The sequence below is a fragment of the Schistocerca nitens genome, chromosome 2 (assembly GCF_023898315.1).
Source record: "Schistocerca nitens isolate TAMUIC-IGC-003100 chromosome 2, iqSchNite1.1, whole genome shotgun sequence".
NCBI lineage: Eukaryota > Metazoa > Arthropoda > Insecta > Orthoptera > Acrididae > Schistocerca > Schistocerca nitens.
The window spans coordinates 437,401,269-437,416,619 of record NC_064615.1 but is presented as its reverse complement, the minus strand read 5'-3'; positions in this window follow the sequence as shown (position 1 = coordinate 437,416,619).

The following is a 15,351-nucleotide window of genomic DNA, read 5'->3' as shown; positions in this document are numbered from 1 at the left end:
TTGTTGCTCAAACTCAGTTGACGGTCTTGCTCTTCCAGAACATCATCTTCATCGTTAGAACTTGAGTCAGGAATACAACCCTCATCCTCAGAGTCCTTGAGCCACACTAGAATTCAAATTTCTTGCCTCTGATTAATAATTTTACTAAAATTAAATGAAATTACACAATCATTTCAAATGTTTACGCTTTGTAAAACAATAATTAGTTAATATAATATCTAACGTATTCCAACAAAAAAATTGTAAAAATGGACTACGGATAAAGCAATATTTCAAAAATACTTACGTAATAGGTCACGCGGATTACAATGGTACATCGCTGACTTTGACGAGCTCCTGTGACACAACCACACGTGACTGGTGCTCGCATGACACTGTGTCACCCAACATTCCATCTTAAAGTTCACAGAGGCTCAAAGCATTGGCCGTACTCGACTTTCAGATTTTTTTGGAGTGCCATAAGTTCATTACTTATGGAACCCAAGCGACCGCTGCATCGTTAGTAAACTTGGATATTAATGCTTTCCTATAGTCATGAAAAAGAAATCTAAGAAAGAAGCCAAATCAGTGGCGGCTCGTGGGTGTACGTTCTGGGTGTTCACAAATTTTTAAATTCAGATAAATTTGAGAGAATCAAGTTAGTAGCATCTACTTTATAACGGTTATGCTTATCAACAAGTTTACACAACAACAGCCACTGCCAATAATAATAACAGTAATAATAATAAGATGCAAAACTTATCTGACAAAATAAAGAACTGTTTTTGGGGAATTTGGTTGTTTTTAACATAATTAAGTACGGTTTAGGGCAATAACGAAATAATGTGTGCGCTTTCGCAACTCTCCGTTTCGCATTTTGGTGTGAGTGGGTGTTTTTGTGCTTTTACATTTTTTCGGACAAATGTACAAGTTCCCTAACAGATACATTAGTTCACGAATTTACTTCCAGGCTGAAAATCAGATATTCTTAAGCTGCATCCATCTTGTGCTAAGTGTACACTACCTTCGTAAATGTTCGCTTGTAGCCTCACTTGTTTCATTTCGTTATTCTCTCAATCAAATGATCTGTTCTTGGAGGCCCCAGTTCCTTCACAGTCAACTTTTACTGGTGATTACTTTTCTGTTTCCAGAATGAGACTTTTTCTCTGCAGAGGAGTGTGCTTTGATATGAAACTTCCTGGTAGATTAAAGCTGTGTGCCGGACCGAGACTCGAACTCGGGAGCTTTGCCTTTTGAAACAAGTGCTCTACCGACAGAGCTACACAAGCACGACTAATGACTCGTCCTCACAGCCTTACTTTTCTGTTAGCATTTAAAATAGATTCAACATAGTTCATGTTAACACTGCACATGAAAGCACTGTAAACAGCCAACTCCAAGCACAAAGTGCCGTTTGTGGAAATGATTAACCTCAAGTAGTTATTCTACCAACATAGTAACTTGTCTAGAATACAAATCAGGCGCTGAGATCCATAATTGCCTAAAGCACACCACCGTCGATCGCACATTTAAGTGAATTTCAGAGAAACCAGTGATACAGCTTTTCGTGAATTTTCATTTATACAAAGTGGGCCTACAGCACACATATACCTTACTCATCATAAAATCAACAAATTTCAGAAGCGTGAATAAATGCTACAGTCTCACAATCGACGATGATGTGCTGTAGGCTTTACGATTCTCACCGCCTCAGATAGATTACTGGATGATAAAATTCATATCTTAATGTACTATAACTCATTCAGAAACCCACAAAATAGTTTTACTGTCAGTACAAATTTAACATATACTGACGTCCGATCTAATTTTACTATATAGTGAGAGAATTACCATATCTGAGGAGTGTGATGTCATGTAGCAGGATGTATGCCGAGCGAACTGGGATAAAAGTCTGCCGCAGTGTGTTACCATCTGGTGACACTGACGTAAGCTTCTAGTTGAGTGGCAAGGGCTAACTGTGCACATCATGACCTGTGCACGCTGATTATCAAATCAGTGTACACACACATCAAAAAAAGTTTTCCATCACCTCCGTTCCGAGAGTTCCGGAATCTGTACAGGAAATTGGAATAGAGATCAACATAAACATCATTTCCGCCCTTTTTATTGCTCATGAAAACCACACATTGCATGTTGTACCACCTTACAGCGAGTCCTTCAGAGGTGGTGGTCCAGATTGCTACCTCTAATATCTGGTAGCACCTCCTCTTGCATTGATGCATTCCTGTATTCGTCGTGGCATACTATCAAAAAGTTCATCAAGGCACTGTTGGTCCAGATTATCCCACCCCTCAAGTGCGATTCGGCCTAGATCCCTAAGAGTGGTTGGTGAGTCGCGTCGTCCACAAGCAGTCCTTTTCAATCCACCCCACGCATGTCCCATACGTTTCATGTATGGAGAATATGCTGGCCGCTCTAGTGGAGCGATGTCGTTATCGTGGAGGAAGTCATTCACGAGATGTACACGATGGGGGCGCAAATTGTCGTCCATGAAGTCGAATGCCTCGCCAATATGCTGCCGCTATGGTTGCACTATCGGTCGGAGGGTAGCATTCACGTATAGTACAGCCGTTACGGCGTCTTCCATGACCACCAGCGGCGTACGTCAGCTCCACATAAGGCCACCTCAAAACAGCAGGGAACCACCACCTTGTTGCACTCGCTGGACAGTGTACCTACGGCGATTGTCTGGTTGAACGCATATGCGACACCCATCGGTGAAGAGAACGTGATGCCAATCCTGAGCGGGCCATTCGGCATGGTGTTGGGTCCATCTGTACAGTCCTGCATGGTGTCGTGGCTGCAAAGATGGACCTCTTCATGGACGTCAAGAGTGAAGTTGCGCATCATGCAGTCTACTGCGTACAGTTTGAGTCGTAACACGACGTCCTGTGGCTGCACGGCAAACATTGTTCAACATGGTGGCGTTCCTCCGAGCTATAATCCGTAGTTAGCGGTCATCCACTGCAGTCGTAACCACTGGGCGGCCTGATCGAGGCATGTCAGCGACAGTTCCTGTCTTTCTGTATCTCCTACATGTCCGCACAACATCGCTTTTATTCAGTCCGAGACGCCTGGACACTTCCCTTGTTCAGAGCCCTTGCTGGTACAAAGTTACAATGCGGACGCGATCGAACCGCGCTACTGACAGTCTAGGCATAGCTGAACTACAGAAAACATGATGCTTGTACCTCCTTCCTGGTGGAATGATTGGAACTGATCGGCCGTCGGGCCCCCTCCTTCTAATAGGCGCTGCTCATGCATGGTTGTTTTGATCTTTGGGCAGGTTTAGTGACATCTCTGAACAGTGAAAGGTCTGGTACCGTGCGCCGCGGAATTTGAATCCGTGCCAGACGTCATGGACGTCGAAGACCCATAGAGGTCTCTGCACCAACGCGCCGTAAGCTGTGGCGGCGCGCGCCTCCTGGCCCGGTTCTAGTGTGAGGGCGCCACAGTGGAACACGTGGTTCCAGCGTCCAATAACGGCGCCTCCGACAGCGTACTAAACCGCCAGCCTCTCGGTCAGCCAGCTTGGCAGGTCCCCGGACTCGCACACGCTACGTGGACATTCGCGCTCCAGAGATCATCGCCATCAGCGTCTCGCGTGTGTGCTATCGTGTTTAGTGTTCAGTGTTCACCGTCGCACTCCATCGTTCACCTGTGCCATCGCCATCTTCAGTGTTTGTGCATCGTGTCAACAGTTTGTAGTGTAGATTATCGTCGAGTGTGAACGGCTCCGTGTTTGTCTTTATGTGTCTACTGTTTTATTACCCACCGTTATGTCACTTATGTGTATTCTTTCTGTTGTTTATTTATCTGCTCTATGGCTGAAGAGCGACGTAACATGCTGCTGACAGCCTGCCTGTTTGTACGGGTTTGAAAATAACAATGAAGAAAAAAAAAAAGGTCTGCCAGCCAGTCTAATCACGCGTACGACGGGTGACACCTCGCTTCACGTTAGACAGTTTACTTACTTGTTCTGTGTACGAGTGGACGTGTTTGTTTCCTTATGACTCAATTGTTCGACCTTGTTGTATTCGTTCTGTCCCTCGTTGGTCGTTTCCGTCCTCTCCCGTTGTGTTGTTGTTCGCGGGCCTTTCCGCGGGACCCGCCGCGCTTTGCGTCATTGCTACCCCGCGACCGTCCCGGTCTCAGTTACAACAAAAGGGACTGTGTCTGTGATACGGTAACCACAGTCAACGTCTATCTGCAGGAGTTCTGAGAACTCGGGTGATGCAAACCTTTTTTTGATGTGTATATTTGGCCCATAAGGCAATTACGTCATGCGTGTTGGGCATGCGCAAAAGCATCTTAAAACTGCACAACTGAAGGTGTGCTCGCATCCTTGGTACCAATTTTTGTGGAGTCTAGAAAAGCAGTAACGTAGTGTATGTAAGTGCCGTGTCTTCCATATTGTAGCGTCTATGGCACGTTTGACAGTATTCAAAGAAAAATAACTAATTAATCTGCAAGTTGTCAGAAGTTTTGCAGCCACGTGGTCTTGTGCTCTTACACAGCAGCCGTCACTGTGCCAAATCATCATTAAAAAGGCATACTTACGGACGCCACCTAAATCACTCGTATTAAATAGAAGTGAAAGAAAGCAGGCAGAGTCTGATTTGGCGACACTTCCCATTACATATATAATCGTACGTTGCACTTGTTTGTAGCGACCGTCAGTGTGTTCTCGAGCACGGCCGGACTGTTGTCGTCTCCGAGGCAACGCCGCCATGACGATGCAGGAGGCGTGCAGGCGCGGCGCGGAGCGCGCGGCGCTCTGCTGCTACCTGGAGAGCCACGGCGCGATGCAGCCGCTGCGCAGCGGGCTGCTGCAGCTCTACACGGACCGGCCGGGGCGGCCGCAGGCGTTGCAGCAGCTTCGCGCCAGCCTGAACGACCACAGGTGCCGTGCAGTTGGGACAGGGAGCGCTGCGCACCTGCCTGCCGTAGCTGCCACTTATTATTATCAGTCGTTGTGTGTGCATTGGTGTGTTATTCTGCAGGCCAAGCATGCAGGAGTGGGAAATGATGAAGCGCCGCGTGCACGAGCAGCGCATGGAGATAAAGAAGCTCGTGGCCGATAGGAACCAGCTGCGTAAGAAGGTCGCCACCATGGAGCTCTACTGGTTCCCCAAGCGCGAGGAGAAGCAGTCAGTGTAAGCAGCTCATCTTGCGTACTCGTTCAGTGCAACCTTACCGCAAGTTACAGTACATATTATAAGTATTAGGAGGGCAAACATTTTCAAAATTTTTTCAGCTCCCGAGAGTAGATGAGTTCCTTTTCCGGCATTAAATGTCAACTCTTTCATAGTCCACCTCTACTGCGGTCAATAGGGCTTTGCCGTAAAGTAGTTGACATTCACCAGTACACGTTTTGGTGCGACTGTGACCTCATTTAACGTCTTCATTTTGAGCCACATACTGAGGTGACAAAAGCCCTGGGATAGCGATATGCGTACAACAGTTGTCTGAATTATAGCGTACACAAGATACAAAAGGACAGTGCATTAGGAGGAGCTATCATTTGTACTCAAGTGCTTCATACGAAAAGACTTCGGAAGTGATTACGGCCACACGACGGAATTTAACAGACTTCGAACGCGGAGTGGTAGTTAGATCTAGATGCATGGAACATTCCATTTCGGAATTCGCTAGGGAATTCAATATTCCTAGATCCACAGTGTCAAGATTGTGCCGAGAACTCCACATTTCAGGTGTTATCTCTCACCATGGACGAAGCAGATGCCGACGGTCTTCGTTTAACGACCAAGTGCAGTGGCGTTTCCGTAGAGTTGTCAATGCTAACAGACAAGCACTACTGTGTGGAGTATTTGCAGAAATCAATGCGGGACCTACGACGAACGTACCGTTAGGACATTGTGGCGAAATTTGGCGTTAATGGGCTATGGCGGCAGACGAACGACTCGAGTTCCTTTGCGTTAACAGCACGACATCTCCTGAAGCGCCTCTCCTGAGCTCGTGACAATATCGGTCGGACCCCAGATGACTGGGAAACGTGGTGTGGTCAGATGAGTCCTGGTTTCAGTTGGTAAGAGTTGATGGTAGGTTTCGAGTGTGGCACAGACCCATGAGGGCACGGTCTCATTGTTGTCAACAAGGCACGGTGCAAATTGGTGGTGGCTTCATAATGGTGTGGGCTCTGTTTACTCGGAATGGACTGGATCCTAAGGTCAAACTAAACCTGTGATTGAATAGGACTGGTTATTTTTGGCTACTGGAGACGATCGACCATTCATGGGACACAATCTAGAGGTCCGTTCATACACAGAATCCTGCACTGGCAACACTTTCCGTAGAGCCAGAAAGGCTCAATAATTCTGCAGGGCACTTCCATTGACTCATTGAGTCCATGTCACGTCGAGTTGCTTCACTACGCAGGGCAAATGGAGGTCTGACACGATATTAGGAGGTATCCCATGACTTTTGTCATTTCAGTTTACAGCTAAAGTGTATTTTGGTATACTAGCTTCCACTGTTTTATTCGGGTACAGCAGTGTAACTTTGTAATGATTCACGTATTTACATATCTTCACCCCTGCACAGTAGATGTTCATTTGCCGTTTATTGTATAACAGAATACAAGGCTGTTACACTAATTGATAAATAATTCGGAATATCTTATATTTTTTCTCTAACTTTAAATTCGATTATTGTTAATGTACATACGCATTATTACCCTGTTTACTTGCTTACTTTTCACCTTTTTCGCCACATATCGAGGAGGTAAACCTGTTTGAATTTCTTGCTCAAAAATTGTTTTCTCTATACAATTTTGGTACTGTACAATAGTTCCAACAGGTTGGGAGAATTTGTGTGTGCTGCAGATTGCGTAACATCGTTTCTGCATGCAATAGTTTGATCAGGTGTGTAAATTTTACTCCTCTTATTCTTCCTCATGTGTTACTACCTAACCATCTTCTGTGCTGCAAATGTCTATTAAACTTGTCACTAAAGTAGAAGTGGAGTGGTTTGACAGAAAGCAATCACCTCGAATGTAATCATCAACGTTACATTAAATGTTTCGCAGTTTAATTAATTCTGCAATTACTGCTGCATTTTCTTGAGCTTCAATGGCCACAGGAGCGTCCTGTATTTGACCTCCGAACACTGCTTTGTTGAAGCACTTCGTAACAGTTTCGGGCTCTATTCTTCTTATTGTCAAGCCAAACCAATATACTAAATCCAGGACAGAAACCGACTGTGTAACAGCAAATGCACTTTCGTCCTCTTCAACAGTATGAGTAAAAGATCGCATCAGTAATCATCTGCAATGGGTCTTCAGTGTGTAAATAACTCCCTGGTCAATAGGTTGTGTGAGCTTGTTGAACCTGGAGGGAACGGAGCCTATTTCTCGTTTGATAACTTGACTTTCGGGCGGCAGGTTTCATTGTCTAGGACTGGGAGGACTAGGTGATTTCCTTTTTCTTGCATTGAAAGAGCCCGGTCACTCTTCCATAAGACTACTCATCATCAACGCCTTTTTATTGCTTCGTCATGTGACGGGAAACTTACTGAAATTTATGTATTTTCAGATGATGATGGTTCAGATGGCTCTGAGCACTATGGGACTTAACATCTGAGGTCATCAGTCCCCTAGACTTAGAACTACTTAAACCTAACTAACCTAAGGACAGCACACACATCCATGCCCGAGGCAGGATTCGAATCTGCGGCCGTAGCAGCAGCGCGGTTCCGGACTGAAGCGCCTAGAACCGCTCGGCCACAACGGCCGGCTTCTGTTCTTCAACCAAGGCGGTTTTTCCGCCTTTCCGATCATCAGTGACTCCTCCATTTTGCCAGATATGTTTCCACACAGCAGTACAGTGAGTGTTTCCTTGGACATTTTTCCACCTGTGTACTTTTCACCTCGAATTGCTAGAGATTTTGTAGACAGTACGCATAAACAGTCCCGTTTCGTAGGCACTAAATGTGTCTTTCGAGTCATAATTCGCAGTTAGGTTGTACAGTATTGTCTTCCATTCTACTGCAACTCTTTTCCGCAATTCTTTAGCTTTTCCAAACACCTCATTCCCCATGATATTGTGCATACCTTTGAAAAGGTCCAGTCATCCTGATGATGCCTTATATTCCGTATTTCCCAGTTCTTTAGAGACTTTCAGGAACTAATTTTGCAATATGCGTCCAGACGAAGGTAAGCTTTTTGCCAGCGCCCTTGGGAACCATTCGTACCCTACCAGGTAAATTTCTCCATAGCCCCGACATCTAAACCTTTCTTTTCATTTGCCCTTTCCCTTTTCTTTCATTCATCCCTAGCTTATCCTTGTTTCTTAAAGTATCGTAAATTTGTATTTTACCGCATTTGAAAGGCAACATTATTTCGCACGTAGTGCTTGACTTTCGCACTCACCTCTACTACCTTAATCTTTTCGCTAAGTGCTAGCGACACACAGATTTTCTTCGATACCACATTATCACTTAGAATGCTACTAGTCAACTGCACCTAACAGAAAATGATGCAGATAGTACATTTCTTGGAATTCTTGGCACTGCCGGGTAAAACCATTGTTTAACTGAACAACACCCATCTCTTTCGCTGTTCAGATAGCAGTAGAGTGTTCGTCCGTGCGCAACAGTGTTCCAGTGTCGGCCCGGGTGCGTCAGTAATAGTGGGAAACGAGAAATCCAGACATACGCAGCGCTCACAAACGAACCATTCCTTCTAATGTACCGATATTGCGCATCACTTGCTCGTCCTTGTACACAGCGGCGCGGTTTGGTGTCCACACACGCATCTCCGCGCTGTGCCGAACCTCTTTTCTTGGTTTTATGCAGGTTAACCGCATAGTCAGAGTACTATAGTCCTGTGTTAATAACTAATGTATACTGTAATACAGTAGTACTGTGTAAACTCGTTTTCCGCACAATACAATGAATTACTAGTTAAGTCTTAAGATTTACATTCTGTTTCTGCTTTAGGCACGTTCCGCTTTATTCAACTAATTAGCATATAGAAGTGTATTGAATTCATCGGTACTGAAATACCTGTATTTTTAATGGGTATAATGAGCCAAAGCCTTCTTTGAATGAATGAATTTAAGTTGTTGGGTTGTACCTGCAAAGCCGTTCAGCGTGAACTGTCATTAACAACTCGAAAACCAATAGTTGTCGGACATATGTTTAAAGGATGTTTTCTCGTTATGTCGTAAGCAACCTCTATCCAAAGTTGTAAAAGTAGTTTTGCCATACATTGGACTTTTTTGCTTTTTACGCATACATCCAAAGTCTGTAGAAGTAATTTTTTGGTTGATCCGCACTTTAGCTCCAGTTCAATCACCCGAGGAAGTGGCATGAGTCAGGCAAGTGACCTAGGCATTCTCCATCGACAGAGGTTCCATCCCTATCACATTTATCTCCCACAAGAGCTGCATGGAAACAATTTTCAGAAATGTTTTAACATCTGTACCCGGGCATTGAGACATGATACTACACATGTACCATGAATCTTATTTAATGCTGAAGCCACATTTACCAATCGTGGCCAGGTAAACAAGCGAAACATGCACTGTTGGTCTGTTGATTATCCCCTTGGGAACGTCAGCGTCCATGTAGTGTAGACGTGTGGTGTGGGATAGTGAACCATCAGCTCATAGGCCCGTTGTCCTTAGACGGAACACTGAACGCGCAGAAGTATTGCAGCCTCCTAACAGACCACCTTGCACGAATGCTAGGAGACATTCCTCTGCAGACTAGGAGGAACCTGAGACATCAGCGTGATGGCTGTCCAGCCCATAGTGCACGAAGTACTACAGCATGTCTTCACGAATTGTTTCCAAATAGTTGGACTGGACGCAGAGAGCCTGTATCTTGGCCAGCCCTTTCCACGGATTTGACACTTGTAGGCTTTTTCCTGTGGGAAAAACTGAAAGACGCCGTCTACAGGGACACACCAACTACATGCGATGATATGCAACGACGTATTACTGCAGCCTGCTCTGGTATCTCCGCTGAAATGCTACCACGTGTACAGCAGTCGTTCCATATTAGGCTGGAAAAATGTATTGCCGCGGCAGATGGTCATTTTGAATACAACATGTGATGCCCAGTTCTCTCATTCTGGCCAGAATCCATACAACTAGTGTATGCACTTGTGGTGTTCTTTAGAGTACGAAGCACGATATCTCGTAAATGGCTCACACTAGAATCCTTAAACAAACACTATCAACGTTTTAGTGTACTCTACGTTCAGTTTGTTAATGTCAGTAGACGTTGTTTCATTTAAAAAGTGTATGTTTGCACTAAAAATGCACTCTCTAAACATGACTGCAATCTGTTGATTGGCTAACAGTACGAATCCCTCACTACCAATCCATACTGTGGAAACCGCACGTCAATAGCACTTTTCGTTCCCGCAATAGTTACGATGAAACTTTTAGTTGATTCGCTCTGTATGAACTAACGAAATTTTTTCTTATTACTAAGAAAGGAACCTGTCCCCAAAGTTTTATAAAGAATGGTTTATAGTTTTATCATTCCTATAAATTTTACTTTGAATCCTTGACTGAGTGCTACTTTTTACGGTTATATAATCTGGTGCTTGATCACGTTGATAATTGAGTCAGTGATCAAACTAGACACATGGTGTCGCAATCTTCAATTAACTCATCGTTTTTCATCCCATGTGCATTGCGTACATGCCCTTGGTTACACAGTTGGTTATCATAAAATCGCTAGAAATGGTATTTTGATTTCTGTTATAGGTCTACTCCTTGTAGTTTGTCATGGAGATTCAGTAGTTTCATAAAACTTTTATACTTCCGACATCCCACATAGCGTTGATTTCAGCAGTCTGTCACATAAATTTTAATTTTGAGAGAAGAAGCAGTTTTCTAATCCGTCCAGTACTGCAAGCAATGCCATATTGCATTAGAAGTTTAGTAGTACATGCTCTTTCGTATTACGCTGTAATAAACAGTACTTCATTCTGTAACATTATGTATTTTTGTTTTAGTAGCTTTGCTTTTAGAACATGTTTCGTTCTCTGTAGCTGAAGTACTACGCGTCTCATACCCAAGGACCAAGCCTTAAGGCGGCGTGGGGCTCAGAACTCTAAGACGACCATTGCGGGACTCTCGATTTGTAATAGCTAGCCGCCTGGTAAGAGGAGAGGGGAAGCCAGTTAGTCAGCAACGTGGGAGTTGAGACGAAGAAGATCAAAGGCTTCTGAGGCGAATGCAGATGTCAATCTCAGCGGCAAAGAAGTCGGACGAGTCATTTTCTCCTGACAGTTGTACCTCAACGGAAGTAAAGGCAGAGAGGACTAACCTCAATGAGGCGAATCTGGCGGTGGAGGCAACACGTTAGGCAGAACTAAAATTCAAATCGCGTCTGACTTGAAATAAGCGGCTGCGTGATCGGCGTCTCTCTACATGTAGATGGTTCCTGCAAAAATCAGTTGCGTTTTTTATCAAAGTGATCGGCTACGAAAGGCGTCTGTTCCCATACTGGGCAACCTGTTAAGACCCATCTGGAGATTCGGTCATAGATGTAACATGCCACGAAGGGGCTAATATCCCGTCCTAATGTACTTTCAAGGAGGACATAATGGTAAACACTGAAAGGAAAAGTACTCCAGGTGGTAGACAAACTTTTAGTCCTGGAAACAGTGATGCAGCTAGGTCATTTGATTTTAGAGAGCCTAGAACATCACGTAAGAAAGAGTCTGAGCTTCCTAGAACTTCTCGCATACGGTATAAACAAAAACATCTGCCAGGCACATTGAACATTAACACTTTACTAAAAACGGGCAACTTAACCAACTGACATATATGTTAATCAGACGCAACATACTTGTAGTAGCGCTTCAGGAAACTAGATACGGTGATGACAACGCATTGGAATAAGAGGGTTACAGGATTTACTGAGGAAAACCGACCATAAGGAATTAACAGGAAGTCACTATGCTTCGAACAGCTTTCATTGTCAAATGGGACCTAACAGAATCCATAATAAATTATGCATACCCCTCGGAGCGTATATTACTTCTCTCGTTTAGAACAGCAAATAAGTGCTATACCGTCAGAAATTCACAAGCACTTACCAAGAACGATAACAGAAAGAAATCCCGAAAAAGCCGAACTATTTTGGCAAGCAATAGAAAATCAGACATCAAAACTACCAAAGCACCACATAAAACTGCTCATAGTAGGCTTCAGTGCACAGACTGGCAGAGAAGATAAATATAATGCAATCGTAGGAAATTTTCCTGCACACAAACGCACCAATAAGAATGGAGAAATGCTCATCAACTACTGCAGACAATTTGACTTAAAATTAATGTAAATCTTTTGTAGAAAATTACCAAGGAGAAAGAAGACCTGGTTGTCTCCTAATACAATTTAGACTCATATCAACTAGATCACGTGGCAATAACCAAACAAAACTACAGTGAAATCAAGAACGTATGGGTCAGAAGAGGACTAGGCCCAGATTCTGAGTATTTTTTTAAACAGAAATCAAAGCCAAATTTCAACCTAACAGTTCCAACCCAAAATTAAAAAAGTCCGCAGAACCGATACAAAATGTGTCACACAACAGGAATGAAATCGTTAAAAAGCTTCACGCAAAGAAGATGAGAAACTGGGACGAAATCAGAACGGCAATGATAGAAAGTGTGAAAGAACTAGAACAACCACGAAGAATAACGGAAGATGGATGGTGGATTGAGATATGTGACGAAGCAATAGAACATAGACTAACATTTTACAAAAACAGGAATTCTTACAAAAAGGAAAGAGACGAATAAATTCACTGAAATCGGAAAACAGACATCAAAAATTATACGAACAGAGAAAAGAAAACACGACAAAAAACCATTAAGAGTAAATAAATACATATTTAAGACAGGGCAACACCAGGGACATCCACACAGCATTCAAAGAAAAAATATCATGTTATAAGCCTATGTGCCTACACTTCAAAGATTCAACAAGCAAACTGATTACCAACAACACAGACAACTGTGAGATATTAGCAAAATATTTCAAAAATCTTATAACCTGCAAGGAGCTTAGACAACGACAAATTTTCAGAAAGCCTCAAAAGGAAAACCCACCTTCAGAAACACCGTCACTACAACAAATTGATCAATGCATGGGCCACCTGGAAAACAACAGAGCGACTGTTGAAGACGGGATATAAGCTAAGTTGTGGAAACATGGGGGCGGGGGAGGGGGGGGGGGTCGGGCAGCAAAAACCATTTATAAGGTTATGAAAGATTGCCGCGAGAAGGGAAGACTATCGGGAGACTGGAAACAAGCCATAATCCATCCGCTACACAAGATAGCTGACAGGAAAGACACCAACAATTAACGAAGCATATCTCTGCTTCCATTCACCTACAGAATTACATCTGAAGCTCTACTGAATAAGATAGAAGATCAAGAATAGCGCACAACTTGCGAATACCAAGATGGGGTTCAGAAAACGTGTATCGAGCCCGAAGCAAATTTTTAACCTGGAAACAACTCTCGGGGTCAGAACAATGTAGAGCCTTAAGGCAGTCGTTACATCCATCGATTCCAATAAAGCCTACGATTCTGTACGTAGACAGACAGTATACCTAACACTGAAAGAAGCAGGTATCGACAAAACCACCAGATAATTAGTCCAACGGACACTCACAGACACAACTTCAGAAGGTAAATTTCTAGAAGTTTCTGAAACCTTCTAAACTGACACAGGTGTTCCACAGAACGATGGGCTCTCACCGATTCTTTTCAATATGGGCTTAGACAAGGTTATGAGGGAGTAGAGTGCAGAACTGGAAGACAAAACCATCGAAGAAATGTATCTAGGCCAAGGAAGAGGAAGACCTGAGACGAAATTCTTGCTTTTGGTGACGATATTGCAGTAATTTCTAGGAACAAAATAGATACAGAGATAATGATACAATCACTTTACGAAATCGCAGCTAAAACCGGTTACTAATATCATTTGAGATAACGGAATACATTGAACATAAACACAACAGAGAAAAATGTATACAAAAATAACCTGAAAACATTAAATGGATTGATAAGTTTAAATATCTGGAATACAGTCAAATGAGTTAGATAACACCACAAATGATTCAAATGGCTCTGAGCACTATGGGACTTAACTTCTAAGGTCATCAGTCCCGTAGAACTTAGAACTACTTAAACCTAACTAACGTAAGGACATCACACACATCCATGCCCGAGGCAGGATTCGAACCTGCGACCGTAGCGGTCGCGCGGTTCCAGACTGTAGCGCCTTTAACCGCTTGGCCACCCCGGCCGGCATAACACCACAAGTAAAGTAAGATCGAAGGAAATGAAATCAGCATACAAACTCACCCAAAACTGATGTAATAAAAGATCAGCATCATTCCAGGCAGCCGGCCGGTATGGCCGTGCGGTTAAAGGCGCTTCAGTCTGGAACCGCGTGACCGCTACGGTCGCAGGTTCGAATCCTGCCTCGGGCATGGATGTGTGTGTGATGTCCTTAGGTTAGTTAGGTTTAAGTAGTTCTAAGTTCTAGGGGACTGATGACCACAGAAGTTAAGTCTCATAGTGCTCAGAGCCATTTTAACCATTTTCATTCCAAGCCAAAATTAAACACTAGGCAACAATAACTGCACCGGAAGCACTTCACGGATCTCAGTGCATAACATTGAATAAAGGAAATGAAGAAGAAGAACTGGAAAAGATAGAAAAGAAAATACTCAGAAAAATTTTAGGAACCCCAAAAAAAAGCTAAGATAACAACTGCACGAAGAGGAGTAATGAAGATCTACATAGAGACATAAAAACAATCACAGACGGTCATATTTACAGAATGCATGAAAGCAGGCTGACGAAGGAGATTCGTAATTTCGTTTCCAAATAAAAAAAACACCACAGGATGACTGCAAAAGACAAAAGAGGACTTGAGAAAACTTAATGTCGTAGAAGGTACTATGTGGATCAGGGAAAGTTTCAGGCTTCTGATCAGTACTGCAAAATCTCCTGTCCAACAACGAAATTCACAGTCTAAGTAGGTGATGTCAAATGAACGTAGGCAGGCCATCAGCCAACTCGTGAAGAAGTTCTCAGACGATAAAAAGAAAAAGTTTGTATCTCTGTCTTAGGTTCTAAGCACTCTATAACTGGCCAAAGCTTCATGAGAATGGCGTCTAAAGCTGGCTACAGTTCTCCGAATCATGTCTACGAAAAATGTAATGTGATGGGCTGTATCAATGCAATATTTTGTCTTAGGAAGAAGCTTCATTTACAAACCATGGACAAATCAGTCTTCGAAATATGCAGTAATCGTCAGTTGAAAATCCACACTGACTCAAAGAAGTGGATG